Here is a 23202-nt window from a genome sequence, read left to right on the forward strand (position 1 = left end):
CTCATGAAAGTCTTGGTCAAAAGAAATGAACCAAGTTTGATATCTTAATGCGATGAAGTCGCAAAATATTCAGTATATATACATATATACTTTTCAAAATCTTGGAAGTCCTCTTCCATGCATAATATACACAGAGTTCCAGTGTATAACTGTATAAAAATATCGTTGCAAGGTGATCTCATATATCTAACCTTGTCTCAACGTTTTTCTGAAAATCTTTGTCATGCATAAGATAATCATTTACTAGATATAAGTTTAAAAGATGAAGTTACAAGATACTCCAATATACTTATATCTTTTCCAAATACTACTTGAACTACCACCGTTCAAGTTATAATTAGTTTCAAAAGTTCATCACGTAGATGAGACTACAAGACCAGATTTGAATAGATTAAATCTTTAAAATATCATCAAAATAAAATGAAGTTACGAGATACTTCATTTGATGCAAACATCATTTTGAAAACTTGACCCTGCCAACACTCAACAATCGCCCAACCGTAGCATTTCTATCGAAGTGCTCTGGGTAGTGTTGCAGAAATATCCAATTGGATGATGAACTCATTACGGGAGTTTGCCGCGCCAGGAAGACCACTTACGATGATCAGTCGTAGTAGTGCAACCCCACCATTTTCTACATGTAGAGGAGAACCTGTCGGATTTACTTGTCAACCGAACACTGAACTCCTAAGGAATGGACCGCCTTAGCGGAACTTCCAGGCCATTTGGGCCAATATAATAAGGCTGGGCCGGCGCCACTCGACCACTTACGCCACTCCTAGTTCAGATGAAATCCATGACTCTGTAACGTAAAGCTCGTTCCCCCTTTCCCCAAGTAGAAACTTGTTGATACGGCTCCACCAAGAAGTCGTATCTAGTTGGAAAGGAGAACTCACCGATATTTCCCAGGCAATGCCTGTTAATGGATTAACTTGTTCCAAGAATTTTACTTCCCGAGTGTTGGGTAAGTAATCGATTCATTTAACAAAACAGCAACCTTGTTGCTAATATAAAACACACCACAGAGCCGGATCCCTCAGGTTTTGAGCGAGTATTTAAATCCCCTTCGAAAGGAGGATCTTAAATATAAAAATGAGTTTTGAGATCCGCTCTAACTTTTAAAAATTATTTTGAAGACTCGCAAAACATTTTTAAGAATGTTTGGAGTGATGCTGATTTAACAAAATAAATCAGTCCCAATATATTAGAAAATATCTGAATATTATTATTTAAATAATATTTCCATAAAGAATAATCTTTATAAAAATAATTGAAGTAAAAGTTTTGAAACTTATACTTGAAATGAATATTAAATATCCAAAGATATACCTATACGAAAGTACTATCTTTATTTGAATAATCAAAAGTGAGTTTGATTATCGACACCTTATTCTTTAATAAAATAAAGAATATATCTCAGCAAATAATCGGAGTCATAGATCCTCAAATGAATTTTCAAATAATATTCAATAAATAAAATAAGCTGAGTCATAAGCCCTCGAATGAATATTCGAAATAATATTCAATAAATAAATAAGCTGAGTCATAAGCCCTCGAATGAATATTCAAAATAATATTCATTAAATAATAAGCTGAGTCATAATACCTCGAATGAATATTATAAATAATATTCATTAAATAAAATAAAGGAGTCATACATCCTCAAATAAATATCCAAGTAATATTCAATAAATAATATAAAGGAGTCATAATTCCTCGAATGAATATTCAAGATAATATTCATTAATAAAATAAAGTTATCGAATAAACCTTATTCGATTAATAGTTTTGAAAACTATAACCATATATATATATAAATATATATATATATATATATATATATATAAAATCTACTCGGGATCCTCGACTCCCGGTTTTAGAAAATGTTTTCACCTTTGGGTCCCTATACTTAGGGTATATGCAAATTACCGCTATTCTCTAGCATAGGTATTATCAACTGAACCAACAGATATATATGGCAAGAATATGAAACAGGCATGCATATATATACCATATCAGCATGCTTCAATATATCGTAAAATTTGCTAATTAACCAACATGCATCTATCACAAGATAATGCATATACATATACATCACAACAACAGTATAACGGGTAGAAAACTTGCCTGAGCGACTGGGGGTGATAAAAGGCTCGGGACGAGTCTGGTAACCTATAAACAACAAGAAAGTTGGAATTAAACCAAAGTCACTTGTAAATCTATACTCTAACTACCTTAGACTCTAACGCTCGCTTTGCGCTTACTGATTCTCTTAAGTCACTCGAGAACCCTCGGCTCCACCATTTTTTATAATTTAACCATTACAAGTTTTAAGGCGATTCCTTCGCGAGTGTCTTACCAACTGCCTGACACTCTTACCATAATTGTTTCATACACTAATTAACCCTTTTTGGTCTTTAACCTATGTTTCAAAGTAAGGCGAGGGGAAAAGTTTCGTTCGCGAAACGCCGTTACTTAAAACGGTCGTTTCTCCTAAACCGTACATCGAAATCAAATGAACTACATATCAAAATGAAGCTCGTAACATGAACTATCTAAACATGGAAATGGTCATAATCTAGCAGGGAGTTCTCGGGTCCAAATGTTATGAACAAAAGCAGTCTAAAGTAAATCGGACATTACGACGGCTATGTTTACGCGATAATCTCCATACCACATCAGTCCATAATCTCCAAGGTTTTCAACTCAAACAACCACAATCAAGACCTATGAACTATAATCAAGCTTCAATTACCAAAACACTTCCAAATCAAACCAAACTACTAATAATCACAATCCATGCTTCTCATTTCACAAAACCAACCATTAAACTTACTAAAAAATAAAGTAAAGGCTAGGGTTTGAAGTTTATACCTTCCTTGGGAGGTGTTATGTTGCTAGGAAGCCTCAAAGAAATCAAGAACACAAAGTTAGGCTTTGAAGTTTCTAAAAGTCCGATTTAAAGAACTGTAAAAATGAGGGTCTGACCATGATTATTTGGACGAGACTTGTGAACAAGAGTTGTAGGCCATCTCAATACCTTTCCAATGAGCTATAGAACACAATATTTGAGTGAGAAATGAAGGAGATACAGCAGTTTTAGTGTGCTGGTTCTGTTTTGGCCGAGAGCAATGGAAATGGGGGAGGAAATGCTTTTGCTTTCTTGTGTTGGTGGAATAATGTGGTGGATAATAATGGGTTCTCTTGATATTTTGCTAGGTTAATAATAAACAAAGGAGTTAGTGGAAGATGAACTCACCATTTGCCATGTGTTGGTGATTTGTGGTGAGATGAGATCATCCCTAGTTAACTATATAATTAACTAGCCATTCCTTCCTAACTATCACTTGGTTTCTTGTTTGATCAACCATCCACTTGCCTTTGCCCTTGCAAAGGTATTTACAAGAGTCGTTATTCATTTCTTTGTCCGGTTATCCCTCAATCTCGTTGATCGTTTGGTTAAATACCTTAATGGTTTTATTGATAAAATCTTCTTGGTATTTTTAATACCTAAATTAATTCTCCTTTATAATCCTTGAATTTAAAATCCTTCATCTTAATATTAATTCCTTAAATCCCTTAATGTCTGGTGGAAATCTCGGGGAAAAATAAAAGTGCTCGTTTTCAAAATCCGACAGCTTTTACATACACTTATTTTCTTTGTGGAATACTAATACGATCTTAGAATTTCCATAACAGTACTCCTATATATCGTGGTCTGATAATTTTTCTTAATCAGCATTGTCAGCAAAAGTTACTATTCATCCGGGTTTCAAAAATCTCCAAAAATTGGGGTTATTACAGTCTCCCCTCCTTAAAAGGATTCCATCCCGGAATCAGATAGAAAACAGTTGGGGATGCTTTTCTAGCATTGTGCCTTCTAACTCTCTAGTCAATTTTCCACATTATGGTTCTACCACCAAACTCTGACTAGTTTGATAACCCTTCTCCTAAGCACTTGTCCCTTTTCGATCTATAACCCTTCCTGGTTGCTCCATATAGGTTACGTCTGGTTGCATGTCTATGCGCTCATATGCCCCTATTTATCTGGCATCCGAATTACATTTTCTTAACATTGATACGTGGAACACGTTATGAACTTGCTACATATTCGGGGGTAGGGCTAGCTCATATGCTATCTTCCCAATATGTCTTCATATATCCAAGGGTCCAACAATTCGTGGACTTAGCTTCCCTTTCTTTCCGAACCTCATCCTTCCTTTCCAAGGGAATACCTATAACAACACTAGGTCCCCCACTTCCTATTCCTTGTCCTTTCGTGTCAAATCACATACTTCGTGTTCCCATCTTGGGCTACTAACAGCCGTCCTCTGATTAAAATCTATTATATCCTTGATCCTTTGGACTACTGCGGGTCCGAGCATCTTGCGCTCTACAACTTCATCCTAACATAAGGGAGATCGACATTGTCTTCCCTCAAGGATCTCATAAGGTGATATCTCAATACTGACATATGATCTATTATCGTAAGAAAACTCAATCCGTGTTAAGTGATCATTCCAAATTCTTTCAAGTCTATTGCACAGACTCTCATTATAGCTTTTAACATTAGAGCTTTTGCTTCTCAATACCCATTCTTTTCCAGTTCGTAATCGCTACTACCTTCCGTTCCTAATATTATACTGGTTATACTTTTGCTCGTTAGCGTTCTATAACCTTTTAATAACCATGCCAACCTTAGTATCACGAATGTGTTTCCATTCCGAATACTACCACAACTTTATTACTCCTTTTTCAGCTGTTTCTATTTTCGAAAGCTTAATCCTTCATATAGAAGTAAAAGAATTTATTGAGAGATCACTATGATCATGAACACTTGTTATATCACATAGTTAGTACAGAAGGTGGCCAGCCTTTAGTACTTGACAAGCAATTAAACAATAGATGGTATCCTACTAGGCTTCTATCACACAGATAGATAGTCATTCGGCAATACCTCCCCTTTCTGGAAGGGTTGTTCTTCTCAGCTTACATGAAATGAAAAGAAGAGAAAATAACGAATTGAAGAGAATTGTATATATGAAAAAATATACTGCCACAAAATATCTGGCTTGGAACCTACCTCTGAACTATAGAGGTTTGTCATAGGAGAACAAAACATATATGTATTTATATCAACATCAAGTATTATAGCATCGCATTTCACATGCCTAAATATTTTCGCCATTCCGTCCATCATTCTATGGACCCATGCTCTTCCTCGAGCTTATACACAATCACCTTTGAAACTCCCTCGATATCGAAAATCGAATCTGGGACCTCATTCTAGACCTCATCGTTACTAGAATCCATTTCTATACCGCAACCTTCTTCGTATGGGTAATACTACTCTTTATCGATAAGAAGGAATAAATATATCATAGGTAGATAATCAACTTAATTAGTCTATCAATGATAACTTATACACCACCACGACCCGATTAGTGGTACTTACTCTCAACATCCATTCCAATACAACTCTCACGGTTGTAAGTAATCAGCTCATTACTCTCAGAATCATTCCTGCATTACTATGGCCCACCGTTGACCTACTGTAGTCATTCATTTTCCATGAAGTTTTAATAGCTAACCATACGGAGTCCATTCATATCATATCGAATTCTTCTAAGGAGGTAACATGATCACCGTTCTTGATTCATGAAGAACACTCCTGATCCTGACGTACATTCATGACGTGAAGCAGATAAAATTACAGAAGAGTTTCAATGAAAGCAATGATAGCAGGTTAATACCATTCTTAATCATATGACTTCAATAGAAGACTTAACTCAAAGGTTTGTTTAGTCCTTTTTTTTTGAAACATGGTCCAGGCTCATTATCAAGATAGTATCTCCTGAGATAGATAGCCCGCTCATGGCGATTACACGAATTAAACCTTTACCAACTACTATTACGGTTGGGTATTGCACAGTCATCAAAAGGAATGTCAATCTTCCAAACCATAATACAACCTTCATAGCATTAACCATCATCACTGTATTCCTTTGGCACAAGCGCCTATAATTATCCTCTTACCTTTAAAGTGTCAGCCACCTCTTTGGCCTTTCCTGATAGTAAAATTTCCTTACAGTCAATGTCATTTTAACCACCTCCAAATAAATTTTCTACCTTATTTCAATCACAGCTTATGTGAAAATGCTTTTCTTTAATATCTGATGAGTAAATAAAAAAAAAATATCACCATTTTTCCATAAGTTATTGCTTCAATCTTTAGAGGTTAATCACTGTCACGACTGACTCTCAATCATACTTAGAACATCTTTTATCTTAGGTCCTAATTGCCCTGAACAATTTCAACCTTTACTGGTTCGATCCATACTTTCTCGTGGTTTAACACGTGCCCCACTTGGCATCATTATAATTATGTCATATTTCCTTTATCAACATTTTTATTCTTGAGAATTTCGAATATTTCCTTTCTCCTTGTAAAACCTCTAAGGTTATCCTTCAATCATTCCTCCTGTATTCCCTATATACAGGACATATCAAAATACCATTTACTAATACTAGAACCATTGTCTATATACTTCTGAAAAATTTCTCCACTGATCCTTAAAGGTTATTATTACCTTAATCCTTTCCAATTCATACTGTCAAAACTCATACTATCCCTATTAAGGGTGAAATGCCAACCTTTATGCATTCCCCTAGGATTCGTTTTAAGTTACCGATATTCTATCCTTAATTCCACCTTTAAAAAGGTACAAGCATCCTTCCAAGGATAAATAAAGTCTTATATCCCTGATAAGGGTATCTTATTCAATCATTTCCACCTCGGTAGTCTATACCGAATTTCACAATAGCATCCTTATTCAAGTTAAGGTCAATCCACATGGCCTCCAAAAGATAAAAATGGTTATCCACTTTTCTATCCTGATTTGGTAATGATCACATGGATGATCTGGAAGATATTGGTCGTGTTCAACGTGAACTTCTTCTTAATAAATCCTTATTTACTTTTGTTGTTTATCTCAACAGTCATCTCAATGTTGGGATATCTTTCATACCTGGCGTCTCCCTTCCTGGGTATCAAGCCACCGGTCTTACACTTCACATTCTTGAAGGTCACTTCCTTCATCCAATTTTCCTAATTTCTTACTTCCTTGTCTCCTCAGTCTATCCACGTCTCAATATTTATCCTTCGAACTATCTCAAGGTTTCCTCAAATCCTCCCAACTTACAGGGGATAAAATATATTTATCTCTTATGCCTTCAACCATCAATTTAACTCATGGTGAATCACCCTCATCCTGAAGATTACATACTTTTCTATTTCTATTGCTACGAGTCTTTAGGGTTTCCTCATACCCAACTTCCTTATCATTCCTCAAACTCTATTGCCTTTATATTCCTTTCCACTTTAGTTTCTTTTTATTTTCCTTTCTCTTATCATTATTTCATGAACCAACACAACATAAGCATTGATTTCAAATATCCCGTCATTCTGGATTCGTGTCCTCAGAACGAATCTTGATAACTTTTACAACTTAGATTCATAATTCATCATACTCATCCGCTTTTATTCTAGCTCCAAAGCTTTTACACTACCTCCATAACCTTGGGAAGTACTTTCCCGAAAATAATTGTCTGAACTTAAATCAGTTTATTATAATCTCTTGCTCCGTGCCTTCCTTGGCCTTTCACCAGCGGGTGGCCTCTCTCTTAGGAGGGTAAGTGACAAAAATAGTCTTTTGTGATTCGTCAATCATTTAGAATCTCAAATGATTCATGTATTTCCTTTAGCCAGGCTCTTGCCTCGACTGGGTCAGCTTGTTCCTTGGAACTCTGAGAGCTTAGCGACTTAAAGGTCCTGAAGAATTTCTCACCGCATTGTTTCCTCAGGGTGGTGGTTGGGGATAATAGTCTAAGTTCTGTCTAGACTGGTCCATAAATTGTCGTATAGGAGTACCATCTCGGGTCTCCTTTCCTTACTCGACTTTCTGTTTCCTTAGTATGAAATGTTTCAACCTTCTCCCATAATCGGGGTTATCTTATACATTAAAAACCTTGTTTTCCACTCTATTATGTTATGGGTTCTTTCTTTCTTGATGGCAACTTCCCTGACTATCACATTCAGGGTTTGCCCTAAATCTTATTCCTCAAACTATGGCTCTCATCTATGTTATCATCCTTAAGCTCTTGAACTTTTGGAACCCAATTTCTGTAGGAACACCTCACTATCCCCTTATCATCTTTCTCGGTGTGGATCTCTTCTCCAGTCATTGACTCTCTGCCTTCATTCATCACTTTTTCTGGCACAATATGTTCTTTTCCAAAAATTCGGTCTGTATTGCAATCTCAAACAGCTTTTCGGTACCGGCTCCGGTTACCTTCACTTCTATTTCTATTTTCTCAAAATCTCTTATAAACTATCCCAAAGACATTATCATCTTGGGTCTCTCCTTTTTACTAAGGGCATCAGCCACCACATTGGCTTTCCCCGAATGATAAAGAATCTCCCAATCATAATTCTTGATTAGCTCTAACCGCCTCCTCTGGCGTATGTTGAGCTCTTTCTACATAAAAATGTACTAGAGCTCCTATGGTTTGTGTAAATCTTGCACTTCTCTCCATACAAGTAGTGCCTCCAATCTTTAGGGAAAAACTATTGCCACGAGCCCAAGCTCATGGGTGGGGATATCGAATTTTATATTCCCTTAATTGTCTTGACGCGTACGCGATTACCTTGCTGTGCTGTATATGAAGCACCCTAATTCCTTATGCGAAGCATCACTACACATAACAAAATCTCATTTTCCATCCGGCAACGCCAACATAGGGAACGTCACCAACCTTTGCTTCGGTTCTTAAAAGTTGTTCTCGCATTTCTCTGTCCATTCGAACTTCTCAGTCTTACGAGTAAGCCGCGTTAAAGGGGCTACTATCTTTACAAACTTGAACGAACCTCCGGTAGTGACCGGCCAATCCTACCTCTGGTAGTTTCCCTAACCATGGTCATCAATTCCTCAGTGGTCCTTTATTCATTCTTGTCAGGATCCTCCACGGGATCCTCCTCAGCAACAATCCCTTCTAGGACAACATCCTCAACCGCTACATCCTCAATATGAACATCATCCGGTCCTGCGTTAGGACGCTCTATCGGATCCACAATCCGATCTCCAATTAGTAATAAAACATCATCGCGTTGTTGCTCCTCAACCTCAGGGTTCGGAGTCCCGCTACCATATACGATAACGAACTACTCTTCTATCACGATATTTATAAGGGTTCCCATAAGGGTTTTAACTGTCAGTACTACGTTAGGTAGCCCGACTATGAACTTGTCAAGAGTTCTTATTATCTTAGTTATTATCTTAACGTCACATCATCTCTGAGGTTTATAACGCTTAGCTCTGATACCACTTCTGTAACACCCCCAAATCCGGGGTCGGGGATCCGGGTTGTCACGAGTTCCATTTCCCTTAATAACACCCAATCTTAATAATTAATCAACTACTCTGTACTGTGACCCCACAATAAACACACACACCACACGTTATAGTCTCAGAGATGAACATCCAAAAATAATCACAAGTCATTTTATTCCACAATTATCTGCCAATACACCTTAAAAGGTTTTCTGAATAAATTTACATTTTTTTGCCATTATTACAATTCATAAGTATACATAAATCTGGTACATCAAAAGTTGAAGCCTAGTCTATTGGTAGTTCCCACCTTAGCTACAACGACTTCAATGCCTATAGGAAGCTGCAGAACGTTTCCTATCCGCTCGCGAATTGGGAGCTTGGTCCTGTTCATCTTGTCTATCTGATGTTGTGTGATGAAAGAAGAAAGCAAGGGTGAGCAGCAAGCCCACCAAAATAATATGTATAATAATTTACAATATACGAGCCTTCTCATAGTACTCATGAAAGTCTTGGTCAAAAGAAATGAACCAAGTTTGATATCTTAATGCGATGAAGTCGCAAAATATTCAGTATATATACATATATACTTTTCAAAATCTTGGAAGTCCTCTTCCATGCATAATATACACAGAGTTCCAGTGTATAATTGTATAAAAATATCGTTGCAAGGTGATCTCATATATCTAACCTTGTCTCAACATTTTTCTGAAAATCTTTGTCATGCATAAGATAATCATTTACTAGATATAAGTTTAAAAGATGAAGTTACAAGATACTCCAATATACTTATATCTTTTCCAAATACTACTTGAACTACCACCGTTTAAGTTATAATTAGTTTCAAAAGTTCATCACGTAGATGAGACTACAAGACCAGATTTGAATAGATTAAATCTTTAAAATATCATCAAAATAAAATGAAGTTACGAGATACTTCATTTGATGCAAACATCATTTTGAAAACTTGACCCTGCCAACACTCAACAATCGCCCAACCGTAGCATTTCTATCGAAGTGCTCTGGGTAGTGTTGCAGAAATATCCAATTGGATGATGAACTCATTACGGGAGTTTGCCGCGCCAGGAAGACCACTTACGATGATCAGTCGTAGTAGTGCAACCCCACCATTTTCTACATGTAGAGGAGAACCTGTCGGATTTACTTGTCAACCAAACACTGAACTCCTAAGGAATGGACCGCCTTAGCGGAACTTCCAGGCCATTTGGGGCAATATAATAAGGCTGGGCCGGCGCCACTCGACCACTTACGCCACTCCTAGTTCAGATGAAATCCATGACTCTGTAACGTAAAGCTCGTTCCCCCTTTCCCCAAGTAGAAACTTGTTGATACGGCTCCACCAAGAAGTCGTATCTAGTTGGAAAGGAGAACTCACCGATATTTCCCAGGCGATGCCTGTTAATGGATTAACTTGTTCCAAGAATTTTACTTCCCGAGTGTTGGGTAAGTAATCGATTCATTTAACAAAACAGCAACCTTGTTGCGAATATAAAACACACCACAGAGCCAGATCCCTCAGGTTTTGAGCGAGTATTTAAATCCCCTTCGAAAGGAGGATCTTAAATATAAAAATAAGTTTTGATATCCGCTTTAACTTTTAAAAATCATTTTGAAGACTCGCAAAATATTTTTAAGAATGTTTGGAGTGATGCTGATTTAACAAAATAAATCAGTCCCAATATATTAGAAAATATCTGAATATTATTATTTAAATAATATTTCCATAAAGAATAATCTTTATAAAAATAATTGAAGTAGAAGTTTTGAAACTTATACTTGAAATGAATATTAAATATTCAAAGATATACCTATACGAAAGTACTATCTTTATTTGAATAATCAAAAGTGAGTTTGATTATCGACACCTTATTCTTTAATAAAATAAAGAATATATCTCAGCAAATAATCGGAGTCATAGATCCTCAAATGAATTTTCAAATAATATTCAATAAATAAAATAAGCTGAGTCATAAGCCCTCGAATGAATATTCGAAATAATATTCAATAAATAAATAAGCTGAGTCATAAGCCCTCGAATGAATATTCGAAATAATATTCATTAAATAATAAGCTGAGTCATAATACCTCGAATGAATATTATAAATTATATTCATTAAATAAAATAAAGGAGTCATACATCCTCAAATGAATATCCAAGTAATATTCAATAAATAATATAAAGGAGTCATAAGTCCTCGAATGAATATTCAAGATAATATTCATTAATAAAATAAAGTTATCGAATAAACCTTATTCGATTAATAGTTTTGAAAACTATAACCATATATATATATATATATAAATATATATATATATATATATAAAATCTACTCGGGATCCTCGACTCCCGGTTTTAGAAAATGTTTTCACCTTTGGGTCCCTATACTTAGGGTATATGCAAATTACCGCTATTCTCTAGCATAGGTATTATCAACTGAACCAACAGATATATATGGCAAGAATATGAAACAGGCATGCATATATATACCATATCAGCATGCTTCAATATATCGCAAAATTTGCTAATTAACCAACATGCATCTATCACAAGATAATGCATATACATATATACATCACAACAACAGTATAACGGGTAGAAAACTTGCCTGAGCGACTGGGGGTGATAAAAGGCTCGGGACGAGTCTGGTAACCTATAAACAACAAGAAAGTTGGAATTAAACCAAAGTCACTTGTAAATCTATACTCTAACTACCTTAGACTCTAACGCTCGCTTTGCGCTTACTGATTCTCTTAAGTCACTCGAGAACCCTCGGCTCCACCATTTTTTATAATTTAACCATTACAAGTTTTAAGGCGATTCCTTCGCGAGTGTCTTACCAACTGCCTGACACTCTTACCATAATTGTTTCATATACTAATTAACCCTTTTTGGTCTTTAACCTATGTTTCAAAGTAAGGCGAGGGGAAAAGTTTCGTTCGCGAAACGCCGTTACTTAAAACGGTCGTTTCTCCTAAACCGTACATCGGAATCAAATGAACTACATATCAAAACGAAGCTCGTAACATGAACTATCTAAACATGGAAATGGTCATAATCTAGCAGGGAGTTCTCGGGTCCAAATGTTATGAACAAAAGCAGTCTAAAGTAAATCGGACATTACGACGGCTATGTTTACGCGATAATCTCCATACCACATCAGTCCATAATCTCCAAGGTTTTCAACTCAAACAACCACAATCAAGACCTATGAACTATAATCAAGCTTCAATTACCAAAACACTTCCAAATCAAACCAAACTACTAATAATCACAATCCATGCTTCTCATTTCACAAAACCAACCATTAAACTTACTAACAAATAAAGTAAAGGCTAGGGTTTGAAGTTTATACCTTCCTTGGGAGGTGTTATGTTGCTAGGAAGCCTCAAAGAAATCAAGAACACAAAGTTAGACTTTAAAGTTTCTAAAAGTCCGATTTAAAGAACTGTAAAAATGAGGGTCTTACCATGATTATTTGGACGAGACTTGTGAACAAGAGTTGTAGGCCATCTCAATACCTTTCTAATGAGCTATAGAACACAATATTTGAGTGAGAAATGAAGGAGATACAGCAGTTTTAGTGTGCTGGTTCTGTTTTGGCCGAGAGCAATGGAAATGGGGGAGGAAATGCTTTTGCTTTCTTGTGTTGGTGGAATAATGTGGTGGATAATGATGGGTTCTCTTGATATTTTGCTAGGTTAATAATAAACAAAGGAGTTAGTGGAAGATGATCTCACCATTTGCCATGTGTTGGTGATTTGTGGTGAGATGAGATCATCCCTAGTTAACTATATAATTAACTAGCCATTCCTTCCTAACTATCACTTGGTTTCTTGTTTGATCAACCATCCACTTGCCTTTGCCCTTGCAAAGGTATTTACAAGAGTCGTTATTCATTTCTTTGTCCGGTTATCACTCAATCTTGTTGATTGTTTGGTTAAATACCTTAATGGTTTTATTGATAAAATCTTCTTGGTATTTTTAATACCTAAATTAATTCTCCTTTATAATCCTTAAATTTAAAATCCTTCATCTTAATATTAATTCCTTAAATCCCTTAATGTCCGGTGGAAATCTCGGGGAAAAATAAAAGTGCTCGTTTTCAAAATCCGACTGCTTTTACATACACTTATTTTCTTTATGGAATACTAATACGATCTTAGAATTTCCATAACAGTACTCCTATATATCGTGGTCTCATAATTTTTCTTAATCAGCATTGTCAGCAAAAGTTACTATTCATCCGGGTTTCAAAAATCTCCAAAAATTGGGGTTATTACAAGGAACATACCCTTCTCTGGATAGAAAATTCAGAAAAGTAGAGTTGAATACAGTCACTTGACTTGATTTAGAAGTTCTTCCTCCTCTTCCTTTTCCTCTTCCTCTTGACCTTGCAGATCTACCACCTCTTTTTCCTCTTCCCTTAGAAGTGTTAGCTTCAGCTTCAATTTGAGCCAAAAGCTCCTTTTGTTGCATAACTGCTTCTTCAGGTGTTAGATCAAGAAATTCTTCAGTTATATACCCAAGAGCACTCCTAGCATTCTTTTGCTCAAACTTCTTGTCTTTATAATATAAGACAATCTCTTCACCTGTTTCCTTATGCCTATAAGGAAAGAAAAACCCTTTAGTATCTGCTAAATTAGAGATTGTAATGTCATCATCCTCAGGAGCACCAACAATAGTCTTGTGCTTGGCTTTATAAGCACCAATAGACTTCCTTTGTCCTGAAGAATCATTCTTCTTGGAATGTTGAGTTTGTTAAGCAGTGAAAGCAATTTGAACATCTGTAACTGGATAATTCTTATCACCATCATCATCAATATCTTTATCTTTTATCTGGATAGAATCTGGTGTACATTTTGTAGCAACTATCTTCTCCCCCTTTTTGGCATCAGTATTTGAAAGAAGAGAAAACAGAGCATCCAGTTTGTCACTTATAGAAGAAACCTTATCTTCTAAGGAGGAAAGTCTAGAGGCCATGCTGTCTTGAGATTAACAACTTCTATGATGGCATTTTTCATACTTTTGATTTCAGCTGAGTTAGGTGTGTGAAGCAAAAATCCATCAATTTTCTCCTTGACACAAGCTTGAGACTTCTTCATTTCATCAAGATCAGAGTGAATTCCTTTAATAGAAATAGTGGAGGCCTTAAGATGCAACTTCAGATCAGGAGTTTGAATTTCATCATAGGCACGATGAATATGTTGCAGGCCAACAACAGATGAGATAGAAGTATTTACAAGTCTTCATTTATAATCCCATTCTGTCTGTCTAAAGTGCTCAACATCAGGATTGTAATAAGAAGGATTTTCATTGAAGTACGAAGAAGAACCAAAATTGGACTTCTTAGATGCATCAATCGCAGTCTTAAGCTGAGCTGTATCAGAATCATCTACATCACTATCATTATCAGAATCATACAAGCCATCAAAAGAATTTGCAGAGTCAGGCAGAATTGCCTTGCCTTTGTCCAGATTTTTTGCAAGAGATGCCTGTGGCTGATGTGATCCTGAAACAGAAACATGGTAATACCTAAATCTCTCTGTTCTTTTTAAGTGATCTCATCACTTTCTACACAATGTATTACTTTTAAGAGTAATATTATTCTCAAAGAAGAACCTTTATAAGTAAAGAAAACTTATAAGATTCTTGTCTCAAAGCTACCTCTCCTTTTGCCAGTACATGAGACTGCCACTCAAATTTTTTAATATGATATTTTCACACTGTCTTACGAAAGGCTCAATCACACATTTAGGAAAGAAATAAGAGATGGTTAAGAAGAGTTGTATGCTTGTCATATAAATAGAGGTAACCTCAAAGAAGAGACTATTTATAATCATACAAACATGAGAATATATGAGAAGTTAGCAATACCTGAAGGTGAGTCCTCAAGTGGAAGTGATGAAAGTGGAGGAAAAAATAGCACATCGGGATGCTTTTTCAAACTAGCAACCAGTAATGGATCATCAATTATAGCTAGTGTAGTTGAAGGATAATTCTCAGTAGGAGCTGTTGCAACATCAGGATTTGATCTGTCATGAGAAGGTGAAAAACCATCATCAGTACTTTGAACTGATGGTTCTTATGGAGTTTGAGACATGTGAGCTGCTTCAACAATGCTCGGTAAAGGTTCTTTTGTGCTCTTCTCACAAATAGGATCATCAATGATAACATCCACCTGTGACAATATCTCCTGATGAGTTTGCTTTTCCTGGAGTAGTTGAACAGAGTCAACAAGAAGATCACTCTGAGCAATATTAACAATGATTTGTGCAACCTCAACGTCTGCATCTTCCCTTTGAGAAGATGGTTCATGTGTAACTGGATGTGTTGCAGTTGCTAAATCCCTTTGAGACCTAGGTTCTTGTGTACTAACATCCTTGTCAAGAGGGTGAGTCTTCTTCTTCTTTCTGATATATCCAACTACTTCTTCACTTCTTCTTTTCAACTGGCTCTTTGCAGTTTTCTTGTGTTCAGCAGTTGCTTGAAGTACTGGAAGCTTGTCAGGTAGAGCACTAGCATCAGTAGTTGGCTCCTTAGTTCTAGTAGTGTCAATCAAGTCATCGGGATGTTGATTAATGGACTTCTTGATTATTGATAAGGATCCTATTGGCATCTGATCATCTGAGTCAGAATTATTTTGTATGATCAGTCTTCTTTTCCTGATTGGAAAGCAGTCTTCTTTCTTCTCACTCTCACTCAGTGAGGCTTGTTTAGCTTTTTGTCCAGATGTGACAGATTTCTTAAACAACCTTTTCTTTGTTACAACTGATGTCTTTTGAGAGACAACAGAGGAGGCTAATTTATGAGCTTGATGTGTTTGCTGTTTGGAAGAAGAAATGCTTGGGTTAGAAACAAGATGGGTGGTTTCTTGATTCTCAGCATCAGGAACTGTGACAGAGGTGCAACATCAGGATTTGCAGGCACTTGTGTAGGAGTAGGTCTATTTCTTAACAGAAATTGCCCGACCTCTCTAGAAAGAAAGGGTGGTCCTAAAAATTTACTCTTTTCATCCCTTTTAATATGATCAATGATTGCTTTTTTAGAAATTTGAAAAATAGGGAGTAATTCATCATCATCAAAAATAGCATTAGGGCATAGATAATTGAAAATCAGTTGTAAAAATCAAGTGTACCTTATTACTCCTGAAGCATTTGCTATCCTAGAAATTATGAACTGTAATATAATATTACCATAATTAAAATTACCAGAGTAAAGAAGAAAGTACCCAATTCGAAGAGAAGTGGATGGAAGAGCATCAAAGTTTGTTGTCTTATTCAAGAAACACCTACTGATGCAGTCAAAGAAAAAAAGTTCCACTCTCTTTTCAGTTTGGTCCTAGCCAGTTTTCCAATTGTTGTGATTTCTCCTTAATAGCCTAAAGTCCTGATCATATCAAACAGCTGCTCAGTGGTATGAGTATCAGGAGCACCATCAAGTGCAGGAAATCTCAAGGCTTGAAGCAGAATGTCAGCATCAACTTCATATCTTTGGTCCTCATATTCAAAAGAAAAGCCAGTATGTGTTGAATTTACCACAGCTGTGTTCCAGATCTGCATGACAGCCCTGTATGACACCTTAACAGGATTTTTGAGATCATACCCAATTGGATATAGAAGGAGAAAATCCTGAATATCATGAAAAGATGATGGTAGCTGCTGATGTATAAGCAGAGCTAAGTAATTGTTAGTGCCAAATGTATTTCCATGAATGATTGTGGTTTGACTGAAGAGTGGTGAAGCTTCAGAAGTTGTCATGATGTGAATAACTTGTGAGAGTGAGTAAGCGTGAGATGTACACAGTGAAACTATGTGTATGATGAATTATGTAACACCCCAAATCCGGGGTCGGGATTCGGGTTGTCACGAGTTCCATATCCCTTAACAACACTTAATCTTAACCATCACCCAATTACTGCGTACTGTGACCCCACAATACACACACACACACCGCAAGTTATAGTCTCAGAGATGAATACCCAAAAAAAATAACACAAGTCATTTTATTCCACATAATAAGCCATTACACCTCAAGAAGGTTCTGAATAAATTTACATTTCTTTTCCATTATTACAATTCATATTATACATAAGTCCGGTTCATCAATAGTTGAAAACCTAGTCTATTGGTAGCTCCTACCTCAGCTACGGCGGCATCAACGCTTCCAGAAAACTGCGGAACATTTTCTAACCGCTTGCGAATTAGAAGCTTGGTCCTGTTCATCTTATCTATCTGATGTTGTGTGATGAAAGAAGAAAGCAAGGGTGAGCAACAAGCCCACCAAAATAATATGTATAATGATTTACAATATATGAGCATTCTCATAGTACTCATGAAAGTCTTGGTCAAGAAGAAATGAACCAAGTTTGATCTCTTATGCGACCAAATCGAAAAATATTCAGTATATATACATATATACTTTTCACAATCTTTGAAATCCTTTGACCTGTATAATATACACAGAGTTCCAGTTTATAACTGTATAAAAATATCATTGCAAGGTGATCTCATATATCTAACCTTGTCTCAACGTTTTTCTGAAAATCTTTGTCATGCATAAGATAATCAATAACCAGATATAAGTTGAAAAGATGAAGTTACAAGATACCCCAATATACTTATATCTTTCCCAAATACTACTTGAACTACCACCGTTCAAGTTATAATCAGTTTCAAAAGTTCATCACATAGATGAGACTACAAGATAAGACTTGAATAGATTCAATCCTTGAAATATCATTATAAATAATGAAGTTACGAGATACTTTATTAAGTCCCGATATATATATACACCTATATATATACATTCATACACTCCTTTAAAACCTCTGTTATAAAAATAATAAACAGAGTTGCAATATCTAATGAATTTGGAAAGGAGAAAACCTTGGCATAAACCTGATATCTTGCCGATCAGGCAAAGATACCAATAAGTAACCTTTTCAACTAGTAGATGGACGAATTCCCCACTGGTCATCACCCTGGCCGCAATAGGACCTTATGCTGGACTGCCACTCAGCCACTTACGCATTTGATGGACTCCCACTGAGCCACTTACACTTTTATGGACGCCCACTGAGCCCATGTTGCTTATGCCGACTCAATAAATGGACTTACTTCCCGAACGTTGGGTAAGTAATCAATTCATTTATCAAAACAGCAACCTCGTTACGAATGTAAAATACACCACCGAGCTGGATCCCTCAAGTTTTGAGCGAGTATTTAAATCCCCTTTGAAAGGAAGATCTTAACTATACAAATGAGTTTTGGGATCCGCTCTAACTTTTAAAATCATTTTGAAGACTCGAAAACATTTTTTTAGAATGTTTGGAGTAATGCTGATTTAATGAAATAAATCAGTCCCGATATATTAGAAAATATCTGAATATCATTATTTAAATAATATTCCCATAAAGAATAATCTTTATAAAAATAATTGAAGTAGGAGTTGTAAAACTTATACTTGAAATGAATATTAAATAACCAAAGATATACTTATACGAAAGTAATATCTTTATTTGAGTAATCAAAAGTGAGTTTGATTATCGACACATTATTCTTTAATAAAATAAAGAATATTAATTAGTAAATAATCGGAGTCATAAGTCCTCGAATGAATATTCAAAATAATACTCATTAATAAAATAAAGCTATCGAATAAACCTTATTCGATTAATAGTTTTGAACTATATCAATATATATATATATATATATATATATATATATATATAATATACTCGGGAACATCGACTCCCGATTTTAGAAAATGTTCACCTTTGGGTCCCCTATACTAAGGGTATACGCAACTACTGCTTATCTCTAGCATAGGTATTATGCAACTATAAGCATTGAAATCAACAGATAGATAACCAGATTACGAAACAGACATGCATATATATACCATCTCAGCATGCTTCAATATATCACAAAATTTGCTAATTAACCAACATGCATCTATCACAAGATAATGCATATACATATATACATCACCACAACAGTATAACAGGTAGAAAACTTGCCTGAGCGACTGGGGGTTATAAATGGCCTGGGACGAGTCTGGTAACCTATAAACAACATATAAGTTGGAATTAAACCAAAGTCGCTTAAGAATCTAGACTTTAACCAATTAGACTCTAACGCTTGCTTTTGCGCTTAACGATTCACTTACGTCGCTCGAGTACCCTCGGCTCCACCATTTTTAATAAATTAACCATTAAGAATTTTAAAGCGATACTTTCGCGAGTACCTTACCAACTGCCTAATACACTTAACATAATTGTTTCATACCCCAATTAGTCATTTAAAGTCTTTAACCTATGTTTCAAAGTAAGGCGAGGGGTAATGGTTCGTTCGCGAAATGGCGTTACTTAAAACAGTCGTTTCTCCTAAACCGTACATCGGAATCAAACGAACCACATATCAAAACGAAGCTCGTAACATGAACTATCTAATCATGGCAATGGTAAAAACCTAGCAGTGAGTTCACGGGTCCTAATGTTAAGAGCAAAAACAGTCTAAAGTAAATCGGACATTACGACGGCTATGTTTACGCGATTACCAAATTTTAAACTACTCCAATCAACCACAATCAACCACAAATCAACCCATAACCACCAATATCACCAAACTTCATCCAAACCTTACTAACTCAGTCCATAACCTCATGATTTTTCCAACTTATTCAATCTCAAACAAGAGCTACTAATTATACTTAAGGTTCATCAACCAACAACCAAGATTTATAACCCAAAATCATTATAATTCCATCCAAACTCTAAACATACAAGAATCATGCTCTCATGAACTATAACAAACAAAACCAAACCTAATACTCAAAGTAAAGTTAGGGTTTGGAGGGGTTATACCTTCCTTGGAGAGTGGAGAATCACTTAGGAAGCCTTAAATAACCACTAACTATCTTTACTAAGCTTGGATCTTGAAGAAAACATAAGAAAACACAAAGTTAGTTTCTTGAAAACACTATTCACCAAGAACTTTGATGAATTGATTAGCTATGTTAAACATGGAATCTTGAGCTTAAACTTATGGCTCATCTTAGTTATGAATTATGGAAGCTAAAGAAACAAACCTCTTGAATTATGAAGGTGTGTAGCTTGATTTTTGAAATTTTCTCCTTTGCTTTTCATGGAAAAGCCGAGAGCAAAGAGTGGGGGAAGAAGAAAATGTTTTTGTTTTGGTTGCTTTTGATTTTTGTGTTTGTTTTGCTTGTTAATTAGGTTGTTACCATGGTAAATATTGTGTGGCTCACAATCATCCAACAACACACTTGCTTGGTCATGCTTATGTCACCATGTGATGTCACCCTCCCTCCTTTGTCCTCTTCTCATTTGTTTGATGACATCATCCCCACTAATCTCTTTGATTAGCTTTTAATTATTTGGCTAATGACCGCTGATCTGTTATACGGTTCGCTTAACTTTCGTTTTCGTTTATCGTTTGAGGGATCATACCCGGGATCTTATTACTTGGGTTCCCTTAACCTTTCTCAATATATTATATTCCTTTTATGATCCTCTCTCATAATCCTTGAATTTAAATCCTTTTAATCATGTTACCTTATACTCAATTCTTTCGGTATCTGGTGGATTTTCGGGAAAAATCAAAGTGTTCGGAATTGGATTCTGACGATCTTTACATACACTTATATACCATATAGAGTACTAATAAAATCTCAGAATATCAATAACAGAACCCCTACATAGTGTGGCATGAAAAGTTTTCTTATTCAGCATAATCTGCAAAACACTATTCATAAGGGTTTCAAAAATTCCAAAAATTGGGGTTATTACAAATTGTGTCACATAATTTCTTCTAATTTTATAGCTTCACTATTCAGAAATAGGTATAACACACTCGTATGAAGAAGGTGACTTAGTGAATTTGACTTCAAACATGGAACAATTACTGAGTAATTGAGTTTGACGGTGGAGTAAATTGCGGAAGTAAAGACAAAATACATACAGTTATATCAAGACACAACCATAGAATTTTGTTTATTAGATAATCCACCATTAATCATTAATTAAGTGAGACACTTAATTGCAACAATAAAACTTACTCAGAGATTGATTAACACTAATAATCTGAATTAGAACATGTTGACCTGTCGTCAGGATTTGAAACCTTTCTTCTGTCAGGATTTGACTAACTCAGGATATGTCGATTCAAATTCAACATTTGTTTATCAAAGCATCACAAATTATTAGCAACCACAATTTTAATCAAAACAATCATCAAGAAATATGATTTAAGTAGATGATGTAAAGATTAACAGGCTTCAACAAGAACATTCACATGCATATAATACGAGATAAGCATAGACTAAATCTTGCAATAAAAAGAAATTTCATTAATATATCAAAAGAGTACATTTCATGAAATTTGTAGATTACATACAAAAGATTACAAGATAGTCATAGTCTAAGATGGTGAACATCAACAACCTTGGTCTAAGAAGCCTGACAAAGCTGACGGTGAAGAGAAACAGATGGAGGATGTTTAATTCTTCTTCCTACTTTCAACAAAGAGAACAGCAAGACGAATGATTTTCTCCTGCTGTTTAAGATTGTGGAGATGAAATTCTCTTTGGAAAAATAGAAGATCATTTTTGATGACATCTGGAAGTTGAATCCAGATGTCGTTTGGAATGTTGTCGATGGGATATTGAGATTGGATTCCATTTCTAAAAATTGTTACACTACTTGTGCCGTAGCAGTAAAACCAGCTTGAATTCGCCATTGTATGTGAGAAGCATAAGTAAAGAGATGTGTTTGAGTATGAGAGGAGGTAAAATGACTTAAGGATACGAGGTTATTTAAATAACTGAGAGAGATAATGAATGAATATCAAGAGACTAAAAGATTGACCAATTATTAAGTGAAGAGTTAACTTAATGAATTAACCAAAAGGTGTCTTTTGAAGGCGCGTCTCCCTAGACTGATGTGTAATGATGATAGTGAGATATTTATTCATACATGCACATTTAGAAAATAAATTTACTTAATTTATCATGCATATAAAAATAAAATATATCAAATATTTCTGGCTTAATATCGAAAAACAAAGTATTTAGGACATATCAGGATTTGATCAGTATACATCGGGATTTGATCAAATAAAAATTGAAATAAATTTACTTTTCCCAATTAACCATACCAAGTTCATTCGCAAGCTTTGTAAATGTTGCTTCAGGTAATGGCTTTGTGAAGATATCATTCAGCTGCTGATCAGTAGGAACAAAATGAAGCTCTATGGTTCCTTCCATGACATGCTCTCTTATGAAATGATATCTGATACTAATGTGCTTTGTAAGAGAGTGTTGCACCGAATTTCCTGTCATAGCAATAGCACTTTGATTATCACAATAAATAGGAATTTTCGAGAATGATAATCTATAGTCCATGAGCTGATTTCTCATCCATAACAACTGAGCATAGCAACTTCCAGCTGCAATATATTCAGCCTCAACAGTTGAAGTAGAAATATATTTCTGCTTCTTGCTGAACCATGAGACTAATCTACCTCCCAAGAACTGGCAGCTCCCTGATGTACTCTTCCTGTCTATTTTGCATCCAGCAAAATTAGCATCTGAATACCCACATAATACAAAATTATCTTCCCTTGCATACCAAAGTCCAAGTGAAACAGTACCCTTGAGATATCTGAAAATTCTCTTTACTGCAATAAGATGTGGCTCCCTTGGATTTGCCTGAAATCTTGCACACAAATAAGTGGCAAACAAAATGTCTGGCTTGCTAGCAGTTAAGTATAA

Source organism: Apium graveolens, chromosome 9 (genome assembly GCF_009905375.1).
Source record: "Apium graveolens cultivar Ventura chromosome 9, ASM990537v1, whole genome shotgun sequence".
Classification (NCBI taxonomy): Eukaryota; Viridiplantae; Streptophyta; class Magnoliopsida; order Apiales; family Apiaceae; genus Apium; species Apium graveolens.